The 19,057-nt window shown below is 30.2% G+C and overlaps 1 long non-coding RNA gene and 1 pseudogene across 1 annotated transcript; both read left to right on the top strand.

The window, feature by feature from the left end:
• The first annotated feature begins 1,309 nt into the window (after nucleotides 1–1,309).
• LOC139813617 (uncharacterized) lies at nucleotides 1,310–3,318 on the top strand. The gene is made up of 2 exons (XR_011732194.1): nucleotides 1,310–2,922; nucleotides 3,024–3,318. It is a non-coding gene; the product is annotated as an uncharacterized lncRNA (long non-coding RNA).
• A 9,953-nt stretch (nucleotides 3,319–13,271) lies between these two features.
• On the top strand, nucleotides 13,272–18,571 carry LOC139807905 (uncharacterized; annotated as a pseudogene).
• Nucleotides 18,572–19,057: the final 486 nt, after the last annotated feature.

The raw sequence follows: 19,057 nt of genomic DNA on the forward strand, positions 1-19,057 counted from the left end.
GGTATGATAGCTGTCAAAGTGAACTATACAAGGTGGAGGTTCACGAAATGTATCTTGTGCGGCGCGGAAAATCTTAAGATATCAACTGGATACTGTAATATCGGGGTTAGTATAAAAGAATAAGCTAAATACACAATTTTTATTTTATAAATTAATTTTTATTTTCAAGACATGTGTAACATTAAAAATTAATGTAATATAACCCTATTAATATAATTACTTATAATTATATTCATATATTGTGTTATATGTTATATTAATTTTAATTACATAATTAATTACGTAATTAATAACATTAAATTAATTAATAACATATTAATTTTAATACATAATATTAATACATAATTAATATAACAGTAAAATTAACCGGTGTCTGAATTAATGTTCGGCAAGCAGAGGACATCAGTCGATCGAAGAAGCTGCCGTGGAAGACGTGGATGCTGAGACCGCGAAGCCACATCACTGCTTCAAAGCCAATTCTTCTCGTCAAATAACAATGAAGTAATCTTTCTAAAAAATTACAATTATAAAAATTAATTGCAAATTCAGTTTTAGTATAAAATAATCATTGTATTATAATTATATTAAGTTGAGAAGATAGATTTACTTACATAAAATTGCCAGATCGCTGATTACTATTGACTGTTCAGTAAGAACAGATCAATCGCAATCTGTTGTCCGCTGCAATCCAGAGCGAATCTCTTGTAGAAATTCGTTGTGGGATTAAGATGCGCACGTCTTTGTTCACTCTAGTACTGGGATCTTCTCTCGGCTGCAGGGCCTCTGGACCGACATTAGGCAGGCATGTTTGGAAAACGGCGATACGTCCTCGGGTGCTGGAGAGGAGTTTGTGAGCAGCTTGAAAACCGGCACCAACCCGGGCGTTGTTATTATCAAAAGTGCCACAGAACTTGATGGGCAGCTAGGCGAGAAGGTCACGGAATCGGCAGGCCCAAAGATATTTCGGATGACTTTTGCCTTGTGCCATGTTCATTCAAGATTTTAATTCCTTCATTCGTTCATTCATTAACGAGAGTTGTTCACGTTACAATCATTCAATGTCAAACATTATTCATTTATTCATACATTATCTTGGTGAAAAAACTTTTCATATTTTCTCAGAAATTTTACAAGAATTGGGACTTGTAAAAAATTCTAAAAAAGTATATAATATTTCTCGGATACTTTCAGAAATAATTGAAGATTTTTAGAATATTTCAATATCCGTATATATGAAAATTTCTGACAAATTGCACAGATTTTCTTATATATATTCAAATTTCTGCAAGAATATATTAGCGAAAATATTTTATTCTTATTTTGTCTGAGTTGTTTAATTCGTATAAAAAATCTGAAAATTTCTGAGTATTCTAAAAAAAATCTAAAAATTTTTATAGAAATTCTGATTAATAATGTGAAAAATTCTGATATTTTTTTACCAGGGCATCCATGGAAGGTCACATAGTATTAATACCGTGTGACACTTCCATATGATTCTCTATTACTACATTTAATCTTTGGGGCATAGATGCAACTTTTTGGAATAACTCGTACCTTGCGCGGAAATCTTCCCATACGATGAGAACATGTTGCGCCAATGCCTCGCGTCTATGTGAAAATTGAGGTTTCCATATTTTCTGAGTAGGTTGTTCCTCTCGTTTTCCATAATGTTACACGCCCAGATTCATCCATCGAAAATACGTTCTCATTCGAGAAAACGGTATTTGTCCATTCATGCTTCTGTGCCAAATGCTGCAAGGCAAAAGCCGTTGTTCTTTGTGGCGTTCGGTTAATTGTTTATATTGAGCCGATTTATATCGATTGTGTCTCTGTTCTCGCCATCTACGCCGCACGGTTTGCGCTATCGCATATTAGGAGCCTGGGCGCGTAACATTATAGAAAACGAGAGGAACAACCTACTCAGAAAATATGGAATCCTCAATTTCCACGTAGACGCGAGGCATTGGCGCAACATGTTCTCATCGTATGGGAAGATTTCCGCGCAAGGCACGAGTTATTCCAAAATTTAGTTGCATCTATGCCCCAAAGATTAAATGTAGAAATAGAGAATCATATGGAAGTGTCACACGGTATTATTACTATGTGACCTTCCATGGATACCCTGATAAAAAAATATCAGAATTTTTCACATTATTAATCAGAATTTCTATAAAAATTTTCAGATTTTTTATACAAATTAAACATCTCAGACGAAATAAGAATAAAGTATTTTTCGCTAATATATCCTTGCAGAAATCTGAATAAATATGAGAAAATCTGTGCAATTTGTCAGAAATTTTCATATATACGGATATTGAAATATTCTAAAAATCTTCAATTATTTCTGAAAGTATCTGAGAAATATCATATACTTCTTCAGAATTTTTCACAAGTCCCAATTCTTGTAAAATTTCTGAGAAAGTATGAGAAGTTTTTTCACCAAGATGATGTATGAATAAATGAATAATATGTTTGAAATTGAATGATTGTAACGTGAACAACTCTCGTAAATGAATGAACGAATAAAGAAATGAAAATCTTGAATAGACATGGCACAAGGCAAAAGTCATTTGAAATATCTTTGGGCCTGCCGATTCCGTGACCTTCTCGCCTAGCTGCCCATCAAGTTCTGTGGCACTTTTGACAATAACAACACCCTTGGTACCGGTCTTCAAGCTGCTCACAAACTCCTCTCCAGCACCCGAGGACGTATCGCCGTTTCCAAACATGCCTGCCTAATGTCGGTTCAGGGGCCCTGCAGCCGAAAGAAGATCCCAGTAGTAGAGTGAACAAAGACGTGCACATCTTAATCCCACAACGAATTTCTACAAGAGATTCGCTCTGGATTGCAGCGGACAACAGATTGCGATTGATCTGTTCTTACTGAACAGTCAATAGTAATCAGCGATCTGGCAATTTTATGTAAGTAAATCTATCTTCTCAACTTAATATAATTATAATACAATGATTATTTTATACTAAAACTGAATTTGCAATTAATTTTTATAATTGTAATTTTTTAGAAAGATTACTTCATTGTTATTTGACGAGAAGAATTGGCTTTGAAGCGGTGATGTGGCTTCGCGGTCTCAGCATCCACGTCTTCCACGGCAGCTTCTTCGATCGACTGATGTCCTCTGCTTGCCGAACATTAATTCAGACACCGGTTAATTTTACTGTTATATTAATTATGTATTAATATTATGTATTAAGATTAATATGTTATTAATTAATTTTAATGTTATTAATTACGTAATTAATTATGTAATTAAAATTAATATAACATATAACACAATATATGAATATAATTATAAGTAATTATATTAATAGGTTATATTACATTAATTTTTAATGTTACACATGTCTTGAAAATAAAAATTAATTTATAAAATAAAATTGTGTATTTAGCTTATTCTTTTATACTAACCCCAATATTACAGTATCCAGTTGATATCTTAAGATTTTCCGCGGCGCACAAGATACATTTCGTGAACCTCCACCTTGTATAGTTCACTTTGACAGCTATCATACCGTTCACTACGTGTATACAGAGCACGGTCGTATACACAGGTCGCGAAACTCTCGTGGTGGGGGTATGCCTCTTAATGTAACGACCTGTGCTTCACAGATTGTCCGCTAGCCGCGGAGCGCTGCGATCGTATGGTAAATGTGAAAACAATAGGTATATACATATATATAGCTTAAAATTACTTGCTTATAAAGTTTTGTTTCTTACAAAGTTTTAAATGACAAGAAGACGTTTTATTATTTACAAAAATTGTATAAATAATGTAAAAATTACGGAAATTATTTGTATAATTTAAATTTTATTTAATAACACCAAGCATTAATAACACTAAAAGCATTAATTATTCTTGAAGGATTGAAAGTTTCGTAATGGTTGAAAAAAAATGTAATTATACTTAAAACATTATGCATGCAATGTGAAACAATTATGTAGATAATTTCTTAGTATTTTTTGAAGGATTTGAAATAATAATATCTGTATGAAATATTATAAATATATTCATATATGTATATAATAGGTACATTTACATTTATATAGAGATATACACATTATTGTTGCAAGTGAATGTGTTATTAATAAAAAAACTATTGAAAAAACTATTGAGAGCGAAGTAACTATTGGATAACTATATTAGATTTGAATAGTACGTATACTATTCAAATTTTGAAAGTCCAATAGTTAATTCGCTGTCAAGTTTTTTTTCATAATATTAATAATATTGTATTCAAGTATTCAAGGCGTTACGTACTTTTTGAACGACCTCTAATATGTATTTGAAAGTATGGGTACAATAACAAGTTAAGTGTAATGTTATTCCACCTATACGTTCATTTGTATATTGAGATGTAGCATTACATACAACTTCTCGGTAAAAAAATTTTTCATACAAAAACATACATAAAATATATATATATATATATATATATATATATATATATATATATATATATATATATATAATTATAAATAAAATAGGCCCATACATGTTTTCTTTCTCTTGTACAACCTCTGTTCGTATGTACAGGAAAAATGAAAAAAAAGAATCTAAAATAATTAAAAGATTATTTTCGCATTTTATTTTTTATAAATAGTTAAGTTTGAGGAAATAAGGAAAATTTTCCCATATGTATATAACAACAGTTACATTTATATATGATTATATATAGGCAAATTTTTCTCGTTTCCTCAAACTTCTCTTTTTTTTTTAATACAATGCGAAAATGATCTTTTTAATTATTTTTAGATTCATCTTTTTATTATTTTGCCTGTATATGCGAATAGAAATTATATAAGAGAAGGAAAACATGTATAGACATATTTTATTTACAATTATACATATATATTTATATATTTTTTTATATGAAAAATTTTTCTTTTATCAACCATTGAAATGTAAGTTTACTTTTAGTAGAAATCATAGCTTCGAATTTTAAATAAATATTTGTAATTACATGATTATATACTGCTTTTACAGGCTATCTATGTAAGCAAATATTAAAGAATGAAATTTACAGAACTTGTAAATTTTGTCAAGAAGCTTTAACAAGGTCCGACATTAATACATCAGTTCGCAATTGGTTAACATGAAAACAAGAGGAGGCTTAATTCATGCAAATTTACATTTTTTTTAATTTAATCAAATATGTTGAAGAATGTTTCTCTAAACACGCGACTAATTCAAATGTCTTTAATTTAACGGTAGATGAAGTATTGGATAATTATGAATTCACATTTCCTTGTAAAGATCACGATTCAGACATCTTGTCTTATGCAATTTTTTATTATATTCGACTAAGAATGCGCCAATTCACTTACCAAGAAAATCAAAAAGTAAAAAAAAAAGTGTATCACTCAAAGAAAAATGTCGAAACTTAACAATGTTTAATATTTAATATTCTTTATTAATATTATGAAAAAAACTTGACAGCGAATTAACTATTGGACTTTCAAAATTTGAATAGTATACGTACTATTCAAATCTAATATAGTTATCCAATAGTTACTTCGCTCTCAATAGTTTTTCAATAGTTTTTTATTAACACGTTCACTTGCAACAATAATGTGTATATCTCTATATAAATGTAAATGTACCTATATATACATATATGAATATATTTATAATATTTCATACAGATATTATTATTTCAAATCCTTCAAAAAATACTAAGAAATTATCTACATAATTGTTTCACATTGCATGCATAATGTTTAAGTATAATTACATTTTTTTCAACCATTACGAAACTTTCAATCTTTCAAGAATAATTAATGTTTTAGTGTTATTAATGCTTGGTGTTATTAAATAAAATTTAAATTATACAAATAATTTCCGTAATTTTTACATTATTTATACAATTTGTGTAAATAATAAAACGTCTTCTTGTCATTTAAAACTTTGTAAGAAACAAAACTTTATAAGCAAGTAATTTGAAGCTATATATATATATATGTATACCTATTGTTTTCACATTTACCATACGATCGCAGCGCTCCGCGGCTAGCGGACGATCTGTGAAGCACAGGTCGTTACATTAAGAGGCATACCCCCACCACGAGAGTTTCGCGACCTGTGTATACGACCGTGATACAGAGATGGTGGATCGCGATCTCAAAATTTCTGCGCGTTCCAAAACCCATCCAAAAAAAAGTGTTGCAACCTTTAAGTGAACGACTGTATATGTAAGACCGTGCTCTCTTCTCGGCCCGGTCCGCGTCGCGGACGAGGGGGGGGGGGAAACTTCTATATGAAAAAGTAAACCGTGTTAGTTCATTTTAAAACGTAAGAATTTTTGCAGTTATCATTTGCATAAAATATCATATAGCAAAATTATATAGTAATTTTTTTCAAATGCTCTTACAATTAGTGTTTAGCATGTGCTGTTTATTTATTGTTATTTTATTGCCAATTTTGACGCCAGTTCTTGATATTGCGGTAAAAGTTTACAATAACTTACACAGTTCGGATTACTTTGACCTTGACATATGTTGTCAAGGACATAATACTGAGTAACTTTCCTTATAACTTAGTCGGCGGTCGCTGCTTATTAAAAAGTTATAAACAAAAAAAGTTTGAAAAATATAGCAGCTATTTTGAGTATTGGAAGGCATAAATGACTAATATATATGTCGAATAGTTCACGCATACACTTTTCACGCGAACCGAAGTTCACCCACACCCCCCTGCTTTCGGGGGAGGTGCGGTAGCTCCAAAATAGTTCACGCATACACTTTTCACGCGAACCGAGGTTCACCCACACACCCCCCCTGCTTTCGGGGAAGGTGCGGTAGCTCCGAAATAGTTCACGCATACACTTTTCACGCGAACCGGAGGTTCAACCACCCCCCCCCCCCCCCGCTTTCGGGGAAGGTGCGGTAGCCCCGAAATAGTTCACGCATATACTTTCACGCGAACCGAGGTTCAACCCACACCCCCCTCTGCTTTTGGGGGAGCTGCGGTAGCCCCGAAATAGTTTACGCATGGGTAAGTTGACGCGCTTTAAACAATTAAGGATGTATCACACGTACAATCTTAGGCAAAAGTGCATGAAATTTGAAATACTTGAATATCTACGCCTAACGCATAGTAAATCTAGATGTAATTAGATACTCAAATGATAGTACGAGTCTTATTTTTACTCCTAGAAAAGTATTTTTTACTTTATAAATGTTTTTTCCGTATTATTTGCGATTTTTGTAATTTATGAGCTTAAACTTTTGGCAGTGAAAATACCCTGATTTCAACTTTATAACGTCAAATTATTAATAAAATTAATAATTAATAATTAATAATTAATTAATTATTAATTATCATTAATTATTAATTTATTTCTTTAAAACGGTGTAGTGAAGACAATTGAAACTTGGCAGATATTTTTATCTATTCGTATACTAGATGTACAAAAAAATTCAAAATATTGGTAGCGCTCCTTCAACATTTTTTTAGCTGTTTTATCCGCCAAAATCGTCTCTTCCCATAAGAATACGTGTAAAATCAGTGAAAATTAAAATCGTTATATCTCAGCAACTGTTTAGTGGATTCGTTTCTACTTTTTTGTAGCACATCAGGGAAGACTAAAAGAACATTCTCACAAATTTTTATCCACTTGGTAGCGCTTTGAAAATAGGTGCAATACATCCTTAAATACTGTTAAAGCGCGTCATCTTATAACCTATGTAGATTAGTGACGCGCTTTAAACAGTTAAATACTTGTAAAGCGCGTCATCTAACCTATATACGTATTTTCCAAACTTTTTTTGTTAATAACTTTTTAACGAATAACGAGCAACGGCTAAAACCTTCTGAAGGTCACTCGGGGTCATGACCTTGACAAACATATATCAAGGTCATTGAAATCGGTGAGGTCGCCAAACTTTTTTTTGTTAATAACTTTTTAATAAAAAGCGACCGCCGATTAAGTTATAAGGAAAAGTTACTCAGTATTATGTCCTTGACAACATATGTCAAGGTCAAAGTAATTCGAGCTGTGTAAGTTATTGTAAACTTTTACCGATATGGCTTTGCATATAAATGGATTTCAGCCAGGTCGAGTACTACTACATTTCATGACTGAATATTTTATCGATCAAGAAAAATATTTCTACATAATTTTGTTGCATTCAAATGCAGTCATATGTATAGGAGCAATTACAGTGACAGCAACCAGGGACATTACTCAGAGGATATCTCATACACGCTTACGGATGTTTAAAATTGCCAGGTACGTAAAAAAACAAAATCTACGAAAAAATACAAAAGTTATATAGTTGAAAATAAGACTTATTTTGCATCAAATGTCTCCGTACAAACAAATTACGGAGAACTATGTATTTATAGCCTAAAATTAATTTATAGTTATCGTATCGAGCAAGCGATGAAAATGCTCGATGACGATAAAAATGCTCTGCAAAATATCAGTACAAGAAACGACATTATGATTTACAAGAAAATAATTTGTGCCGTTGCCATTCAACGCAAAGCTTTAAAGTTGGTGTTTATACATGATATTATTTACATAGTACCTATTTGTCATAATATTTTACTTTTTAAGGGGCTACATCCACCTATAGAGGCCCGAAAAATAGGTCAAAATTCAGATATTTCTTTTTTTCAGAAACTATATTAGTGGGAATGAAACGAACTTTGTTTGTACTTAAAGATACATGTTTTAAGAGCTTTAAAAAAAATTTTTATTAAAAAATTTTTAAACACAAAAAAAGTTATGGCCGCCGGCAGATGATGAGTTTTTTTTTCGACACGTTCGGCGGTGGACATCAGATCTGGAAAACCGCTCGATGGATCGTTTTGAAATTTACACACAATACGCTGAGAAACATTTAGAGGTCGTTGACGATCGCAGATTTTTAAAACCGATCTTTATTTTTTAATAATTACGTAAAAATGACGACATTTTCTCACAAATTGTCCATACCTGAGTTTCATTTCATTGCCATTTTGTTTAAAAAATCGATTTAAAAATCTGCGATCGTCAACGACCTCTAAATGTTTCTCAGCGTATTGTGTGTAAATTTCAAAACGATCCATTGAGCGGTTTTCCAGATCTGATGTCCACCGCCGAACGTGTCGAAAAAAACTCATCATCTGCCGGCGGCCATAACTTTTTTGTGTTTAAAAATTTTTTAATAAAAATTTTTTTTAAAGCTCTTAAAACATGTATCTTTAAGTACAAACAGAGTTCGTTTCATTCCCACTAATAATTTCTGAAAAAAAAATCTGAATTTTGACCTATTTTCAGGCCTCTAGGTGGATGTAGCCCCTTAAGAAATTCTCAATTTTTATTATCCAGTTTAAGCAGGGTTGTAAACCGAATCGAACCGTTGATGTTTGTACGCTCCGAGAGAGCGTTCTCTCGGAACGTACAAACTTCAATCGGTCACATCTCAAGTTCCAAATAATTTACTCCATAAATTCATTCGGTTTTCGCAGCGGTTTTTAACTCAAACCGGTTCAAAACCGCTCCAAAGAGCATATTTTTGCTCCGGTTTTCAACCCTGGTTTTAAGGGATCCTTCTTCTTCTTAATAGCGATTAATGTAATTTCTTTGAGTCTCAATCTTTTTACAGTGAGTTTTCTCTCACATTTTTAAACATATTAATCAATGACTTCTGTAAATTATCTCATAATATTTCAATACTTTGCAGATAAAGAATAATATAATCAATAATTACAAAAGTAATTGAAAAAAGTGTTAAATTATCTTTAATCAATCAAAATTTTTGAGAAAAGAGAAATATTATGGATATTATTTTTTGTATTATTTATTTGTAATTTTATAATAACCTATTTTTGCATATAAAATAAATAATTATTAAATATAACTAGAACTTTGATCATAATCGTGATATTTCAGATTTCTCAGTGTGTATCGCTCGGAAACAAAGAGGGATTCGTATTTCGTCTTTATTGTGATTGTGTCGGTCATTCTTTTGTACATGTTTTTAAGGACGTTCTCTCGTCCTTATGCTAGAAAAAATCGATTTCTTTAGATTTTCTTAAAAACTATGAATATACGTTAATTTGGTGTGCTTTATGCGTGGTATAAATTTCAGTACCTCTTCCGGTATAAAAAATAAAGATACTGAGCCTAAAAGTTAAAAAAAAAAAAAAAATAGTTTGGCATTTTTCCTTATATGTAGAACTCGACGAGAGGAGCAACGTATATTCACAGTTTCAAAAAATCTAAAGAAAATCGATTTTCTCTAGTATAAGGACGAGAGAACGTCCTTAAGCTAACTATACCGGACAAGAAGTCATGGATCACAATAACGACATGCAGCGTAAGAAATTGTTTTATATAATGTCCATTTAATTGTATATCATTAATTGTATTGTACATATTCGAGTAGTAAAATCAAATATTAAAAATTAGTATAATTATACAAATATTGGAATTATTACAATAATTATCTTCCTCAATTATTTGAGAGGAAGGGAAGAGAAATCTTAATTAATTGACTTTTCATTGGTCGATTTACCAAAACAATTATATTTGACAACATCTCAATGCGCGACGTCTCAATCCTAAATTTTGCATAGGATACGTACAATTTCTCTCTATCTCTCTCTCTCTCTCCTCTCTCTCTCTCTCTGCAATTAGAACTGACGATAATTAAAATATCAGCAAGTACTTAGGCATTATACAGTTGATCATTTTGTCAGTAAACGAAATTTTTTCATTTGTTGTCATCATTTTATAGATACAAATGTTCGATGGTATGTAGTTTCTGTGCACACACAAAAGTTGATACTCTTTATATTATGAAGAAACAGCAAAGCCTTTGCTTTAAATGTCGGCCAAATATTCGTGGCATTTTTAGAATGTTTCGCCACGGTAATAATCATTAGATTCATACAGTATCTTAAAAATGACTATTCACTCTTCCACTGATAATGTGTAAAAAGATATATTTTATTACAGTTATTAAAAGCATCAATGTCTTATTTCACTTTTATGTATTCTATGCAACAATAATATCAAAGTATACTATCTACACGGAAAAAAATGGTTACTTCAATTAAACGTCGACGTCACGGGAAGTAATTAATTCAGCTGGACATTATTAGACCAAATATTTAAATCATTAAAACAATTATCTGATGTTTTTTATTCATTAATTTTGATGTTGCATCAATCAATTTTATCTCAATAACACTGATGCTGTTGATACAAAAAATGATGCTGTTGATACATTTTTTTTCCGTGTAATAAAAATCGATTATAATTTTTATAATTTACAGAATAAAATGTGATTAAATAAAGCTTGCACAAATTAAATTTGTTAAGGAAATTGATTTTTTCTTAGATAATATTCTTTGTAATATTGTTTGCGCGAGAGAAAATCGTTAGTTAAATAAAAATATCGGGGTACTTTAAATTATAAAAATTACAGAATGTAATTTTTTAATTACAGAATGTAAAAATGACAACGTTATGTATATACAATATAAATTTGTCATTATTCAAGTTTTTGTTTAATTACTTTTACGAAATAAGTTTCTTTTTGTAAATACAATAAAATTTTGGATAATTTAAATATTAAATTACATCGAAATTTGTCATTAGAGTTTTATTCTCATAAATAAAACGTAAACATTATTTAATTTCGAATACTATTTAATTATATATGTTCAATATCTATTTATTTCATATAGATGAAAGAGTTTCCCCACAAATTAATCCATATTTGCACGATAAATAACTTGAGAACAATATATGTAAAAAAATGTAGAGAAAATATTGATTTAATCTGCGGGGGGGTGGCAAAAGTTTACATTTATAAAATTATAACTTTGTTCACAAGTAGTGATACAAAAATAATACCAAGAGACACGGTAGTGTCTCGCGCCAAGTATAGCGCAGCGAGATCGCTCCGTGTATCTTTACTCGAGCCCGAGAGTTGCGAGTACCCGAGATTATCGGATCCTAATAACGGCTAAATCGATTAAGTTCTAAGTAAGCTCAATCGATAGCTTGGATTCGATTTACATAAGGGGAAAGTGTTTTTATTTTTTTCCTCTACGTATCCTACGAACGGAGATATTGCGATATGAAGTCCGAAATGTAAATATAAAATATATCGTACAGATACAAGGTATGTTGAACACATATGAATGTAAGATTTTGGGAAATAAAATTTAGAAAACACACAAACGTACACAAAATAGAGATATTTTCACTGAAACATTTCATGATATTTACCAACAATTCATATTTGATAATCATTACGTCGAGGTATCGAGCTAAGATCCTTCTTCAAAAATCAAACGTCACTTAAGACAGTAGCACACACCAGAAAGAAGAACGTTAAAATAAAATATATTACGCTGGAAGGGGTCGAACCCCACTTGCACAGTCAACTGTCGCACAAGTCCCTCAACAAAACACTTGCTGATGGAAACATCTATTACTTTATTGTGACATAAAAATCGATCATTTAACTATACATCCTTTCTAGAATAAAAATGTAAATGGTCAATATATTGATCTCACGGCGGTGTTTCGTTCACTGTGCACTACATGTCAATAAAATTAGGCAACTCAGCTGAATATTTAAATAAAAAAAGAAACAAAACTATAGAATATTCAATCGGCAAACAAAAGTAAGAAAACGCCATTTAGGAAATACAAATATACTTGAATCAAAGATATTTTCAAGAAAAATTATATGTAACATTTATCAGCAATATATATTGACAACCGTTACGTCGACATTTCAAGTGCAAGTTGTACATACCATTGCGAAGAAATAACCGTAACTCAAGACAGCACGCACTAGAATGAGGAACGTTACGGTATAACGCGCTGCAATGGAAGGGGTAGAAACGCATCTGCGCAGTCCGCTGTCACGTACGCTGTCACGCAACCCTCTTCGCGAAGTATTTCTTTACGGGAAATAAACATCTGTTATTATTATTACGTTGCTGCCGTACTCAAATCAATCGATTGCACCACACACACTCTTCTTTTAAAAAAAGGTGCAAAATAGCCAGTAAAAATTGTTTTATAAGGTACTTTGATCACACAGTGGTATATCGTCATATTTTTTCAGAGAATTCATAAGTATTTACCTATGAGAAATAAACATCTGTTCTATTATCTTATGTCGCTTAATCACCGACTTATTTACAGATAAAATTGTTAAATTGCGCGTGTTCCGATCTCTGTAATATTTTGTTACATTTCGTTAAATTAGATAATTTACGTTAGAATTTGAGCTAGAGTATGAATAAAAATGGAGTAATAAAATATGCAACTGATAAAAGAAGAAAAAATAAGCGAACTGGCCTCTCCGGTGTCATACACACATCTGCTTGCTCGTGGAGAAATGATCTGTATCGACTCTTTACATATTAGCCTCAATCGGTTTCTATTACTCACAGTTGGTCTGTGGCCTTATCAAAGGTCTAAACTTGTTCAACTCCAGTTCACATTGCTTTTTAGTGTTTTGACAACTTTTATCCTAGGTCAAGTATGTTAATAATTTTAATTATATAATAACAAGATAAAAAATATATATATATATCTAACGTTATATATATGTATATTTTTAGCAATCTTTTATTTTGCGTTTTAATATATCAAAATCATAAGACCGTCACAATATTAAATATATTGATATTGATTTTATAACATGTGTTTGTTATTACATAAAAAAAATTTAATTTTTAGTTTTGCTTAATATATATTGCAGTTAAATAGCTTTCTCATGTTAAATTATGGTACATTGTAAAGCAATTAAAGACTTAGAGCCTTTCTCTGGTTGTATAAGAAAATAGATAATAATATTTTAGTGTAAAATTATATAAAAAAATTTCTTTGCAGTTTGCAACATTACTGACATCACAATGTACTCCAGATCTTCTCATTAATGTTCTTGCATCTGCATTATTTTACATTACCTTTGCAATTAAATATAGTTCATTTAGTATTAACGTTGAAGTCGTAAGTAAAACATACACTGGATGACAATTGGAAAGTTCGTGAAACTAAATCGTAAAATTTTATTTATGATAAGCAGAAAGCAGAAAATAAATTAAACGCTACAGAAAGAGAGCAGTTTTTTTAGACTAGAGTTTTTTGTACCAGCATGTAGTGTAAAAGAAAAGTTATATATAAATTTGTAAAAATTAATATTATAAAAAAGGGTCAACAATACAGTTTATAGCATAACTCAATAATCAGTTCAAGATGGCTACTGAACTGACACAATAATTGAGGCGTTCTTCAAAACTTTAAAAATTTACATATGCTATCTAACATTAATAAGTGAAACTGTGCTTTTGAAGAATCCTGGGGATATTTCTTTCATGCGAAAGTATCCATGTCGATATTTCCTAAATACACATGTTATATTATTGTGTTATGCAATTAACCAAATTTTTTTGTTTTATAGATTTTATTTTTAGATGTATATAAACAGATATTCTTTTCACGCAATATGTAGATAATAATTATGAAATTCTTCTGCAGTGTAATATGTTTAATTTATTTCATTTTGTTAATTAATTACATAAATATTAGCTATTCAGCTTCAATAATTTCTCGAGTGTCATGCGGTATATTATATGTATATTGTATTCATATGTGTAATATTTTTGGGAAACAAGTTGTATTGTATAAAAAGATCAATTCTTCGGAAATATTTCCGAAAAAGGTCTTTTTTATAGAATACAAACAAAAAAAATTTTTTTAAATATGATTAAAAAAAATAGTACGCAATATTGACAGATAAAATGTTTGCTGGAGCAACTGCAGGATACTTGTAACGAGTTAACTGACGAAAATGAAATCAATATCATGAAACAGTATGCTATCTATGCAAAACGTTACACGATTGCGTTTACATGTAAGACAACTGCTTTAGATTTACTTTGAACGCGAATTATTATATTTGAAATATTTTATTTAGAAAACTAAACGCGCGGCGAGTTTATAATAAATTTCTTATCGAAATAATTGATTCTTAAACATTTTTCAGTGGTTGTTATATTTATCGTAATTATTTTAATTTTATACCCAATTTGGTCGCGTGTTTTTTACGCCTTACTGTCTATAAATGAAACTCACGCACGTATTTCGCCGCTGCTTGTGACAGAATACTTTGTCGATAAAAGATATTTCTACTTGATATTTTCCATACAAATGCAGCCTTTTTTATTGGGTTAATTGCAATGCTAGCGACAGGAACAATGTTCATAGTTTACTCACAACATGCATGTGGAATGTTTCAAATTACCTGGTAAGGGAATAAATATAAAAACAAATATAAAAATCTATCAATTGGAAATATAGAAAGGCCATTTAACGATGCCAAAATAATCATTTGCAGTTATCGTATCGCACGCACTATGACACTCGAAACTCTACGAAAAAACAGCTTGCAAAACGAATATATTTGATATACAAAGGATTAATTTGTGCTGTGGATATGCATCGCAAAGCTATGAAGTTAGTAAGCAATTTAATAAGCAATATAAATTATATATTTATATAATTAGGATAAAAAATACGCGCATATAATAATACTAGATTTTTCGCCCGCGCTTCGCGCGGGCTCAAAATCTATTCCCCTCTCCCCAAACTCACTCATTAATTAGGAGCACCTTTGATATTCTTTCTCCTCAAACTCTAACCTACATTTCTTCGAATTTTTTTTTAAAAAATAAAAAATAATAGATAATATAATGGATGCAGATTAGCATATTGTCAAATGTTTCAAAAATGTATAATCCTTTATATTAAAGTCTTTAAATTTTATTTTTGCTCGTGCCTCGCACGCGTTTTCACCCTCCGTTGACCCACCATTATTAACTCTCTTTTATTTTCTTCCATTTTATTTTTTTTTTTTCGCAATCATCAAAAAATTAGAAAAATTTTGGCACTGGTTTCAAGAAAATCAATTCTTAATGAAAAATTATCCATTAATAAAAAAATAAACTTATCCTCCAAAAATTAAAAAAATTTTGACTCCTATTTCATATATAATTCTTTAAGATTTGGTCAATTAATACCCGAAAAATTAGAAAAATTTTGTAACTGGTTCACAAAAAAATCGGTAACAAAAAATTATACATTTTATAGCAAACCCCAGGAAATTCTACCTTTATTTCATATACAATTTTTTGAAATTCGATCAATTAACCCGAAAAATTTGAAAAATTTCGTAACCGGTTTCCACAAAAATCGGTAACAAAAAATTATCTATAAAAATTATCCATAAAAAAAATTTAGCTTGATATCTCAAAATTTACGGAAATTGGAGCAGAAATCGGAAACCCCTTTATTATTAACAATTTTTCTATAAACTCATCGTAGCCATCTTCAAAAAATTAGAAAATTTTGAAACCAATTTCCAAAAAATCGGTTATGAAAAATTATACACATCTTTGCCATCCCCAAAAAATTAGAAAAATTTGGGCATTGTTTTTAAAAAAGTAACGAAAAATTCTTTAAAAAAATTCAGTTAATATCTCAAAATTTGAGGAAATTAGAACAATCACGTACCTACATTTTTTTAAACAAAAATCGAAAACCCCTTTAGAAAAATTGGAAAAACTTCGTAACCGGTTTCAAGACAATCAATTCATTAATAAAAAATTAAACTTATCCTCCAACAATTAAAAAAATTTTGACACACGACTCCTATTTCCTATATAATTCTTTAAGATTTGGTCAATTAATTCCCGAAAATTTTCAAAAAATTTGTAACCGGTTCCGAAAAAAAACGGTAACGAAAAATTATACACTTTATAGCAATCCCGGAGAAATTCTATCTTTATTTCATATGTAATTTTTTAAGATTCAATTATTTTCCGAGAAATTGGAAAAATTTTGTAACCGGTTTCCAAAAAGATCGGTAACGAAAAATAATACACTTTATATCACTCTCCAGAAAATTCTACCTCTACTTCATATACAATTATTTGAGATTCGGTCAAATAATTTCCGAAAAATTGGAAAATTTTCTGATACCGGTTTCCAAAAAGATCGGTAACGAAAAATAATACACTTTATAGCACTCCCCAGAAAATTCTACCTCTACTTCATATACAATTGTTTGAGATTCGGTCAATTAATTTCAAAAAAATTTTCTGATACCAATTTCCCCAAAGATCGGTAACGAAAAATTATACATTTTATGGCAATTCCCGGGAAATTTTACCCCCACTTCATATAATTCTTTAAGATTCGGTCAATTAATTTCCGAAAAATTGGAAAAATTTTGTAACCGGCTTCCAAAAAGATCGGTAACGAAAAATTATACACTTTATAGCATTTCCCGGAAAATTCTACCCCTGTTTCATATATAATTCTTTTAAATTTGGTCAATTATTTCCCGAAAAATTAGAAAAATCGGTTTCCAGAAAATCGGTAGCAAAAAATTGGCCGCGACATTTTCATCCCCGGGAAATTCTACCCCTGTTTCATATACTTTTGGTAAAAATTCGGTCAACTAACGAATGAGTAGTTCGCGTACATACAGACAGACAGACAGACAGACAGACAGACAGACGTGACTTATATATATAGATTTTTATTTGAAGATTTTCTAACTCGACAATATCTAGATTTAAAATAATGTCCGCCTTCTTAATAATAACCGGTGTAATGTGCGGAAGTCTTAATATTTTTCTGGTAAATTGTTTTATGATATATACTTATAAATAATAGTATAATTAGATTAATTACTACTAAATTTTCATTCAGACAATTCTAATTAATTGTTATTTTTTTTATAATATTGATTTTATTTTTATGACAATTATTACAATATCCATGTATTTTAGATTTTTCAGATGACATCCTTTAAATGTGATATTGAAGAACTCTTATTACGATTAATATTTATGATGTATCTTTTGACTTACATGTTTGTAGGCAACTATTTTGCGCAAGAAATTATGGATCATAATGATAACGTTTTTGTCACCGTGTAAGAAATTATTTTATGCGATAAAATTACATTATATATCCGTACAACAAATATGCACACATTCGTTATATGGATCACTGTAATATTAATATATACTCGTAGTTTAAGAAAGGTATGATAAAACTGTTTGTAGACACAGATTTTATTTATATTTCTCAATTATTAATTAATCATCACGTAGGTACAACGTTCAGTGGTACGTAGCTCCGTTGCTAATACAAAAAATGATGCTGTTCCTCTTGCAAAGACGTACCAAAACGTTCACTATGAATATTGCTGGATTGTTTGTGGGATCATTAGAAGGTGCTGCTACGGTAAGAAATAACCTTTCAAAATAACTAACATGTATTTTAGAGAAAAATAGAAATGTCATGTCTTATTACAGTTGTTGAGTACTGCATTATCGTTTTTTACCGTTCTTCATTCTGTGCGGAATTGACCAAAAAACAAATCAACCAACAGTAAAATAAGTGAAGTATTGTTACTAATAGTAGTTTTAATAAAGTAGTTCTACTAATAGTAAAATGAAAAAACTAGTGCAACTTACATGTCATAATCATAAAATCACTAAACTGACTAATAATTTAAATAAAATTGTAAGGAATAATAAAATATGGAAGTGTTTTAAAACAATTAACGGTGTTTACAGAAAATTATTAATAAATCAATAACTCGGCTTATTTCGATATACTAAATTTGGCTTAGTATACTATTCAAGCCCGATTTTAATAAAATTTTACAGGTGCGTAGTACTTACTAAACGTAGACGTAGGCGTAGCCACTATCGTGTAGTTATAAAAATGCCTAGTTTCCGAGAAAATCAAATTTTAATTATTTGGCCTACTTAACGTTTTGCAAGATTTCAATATACAAAGATAATTAGAATTCAAAAATATTTTACTAAAATGTTTTTTTTTTCATTAATGTATTAAAAAACTGTACGCGTATGTAGTGTCGTCAAAATATCATTATAAAAAAAAACAAGAAATCAAAGAAGCTTATTTTATCTTTTTTTGATATCGTCGTTTTTACAACTCGAACTCGTAGTTTATTAAAGAGTTATTAACAAAAAAAGTT

This window comes from Temnothorax longispinosus, chromosome 1 (assembly GCF_030848805.1).
Source record: "Temnothorax longispinosus isolate EJ_2023e chromosome 1, Tlon_JGU_v1, whole genome shotgun sequence".
NCBI classification, from domain to species: Eukaryota; Metazoa; Arthropoda; class Insecta; order Hymenoptera; family Formicidae; genus Temnothorax; species Temnothorax longispinosus.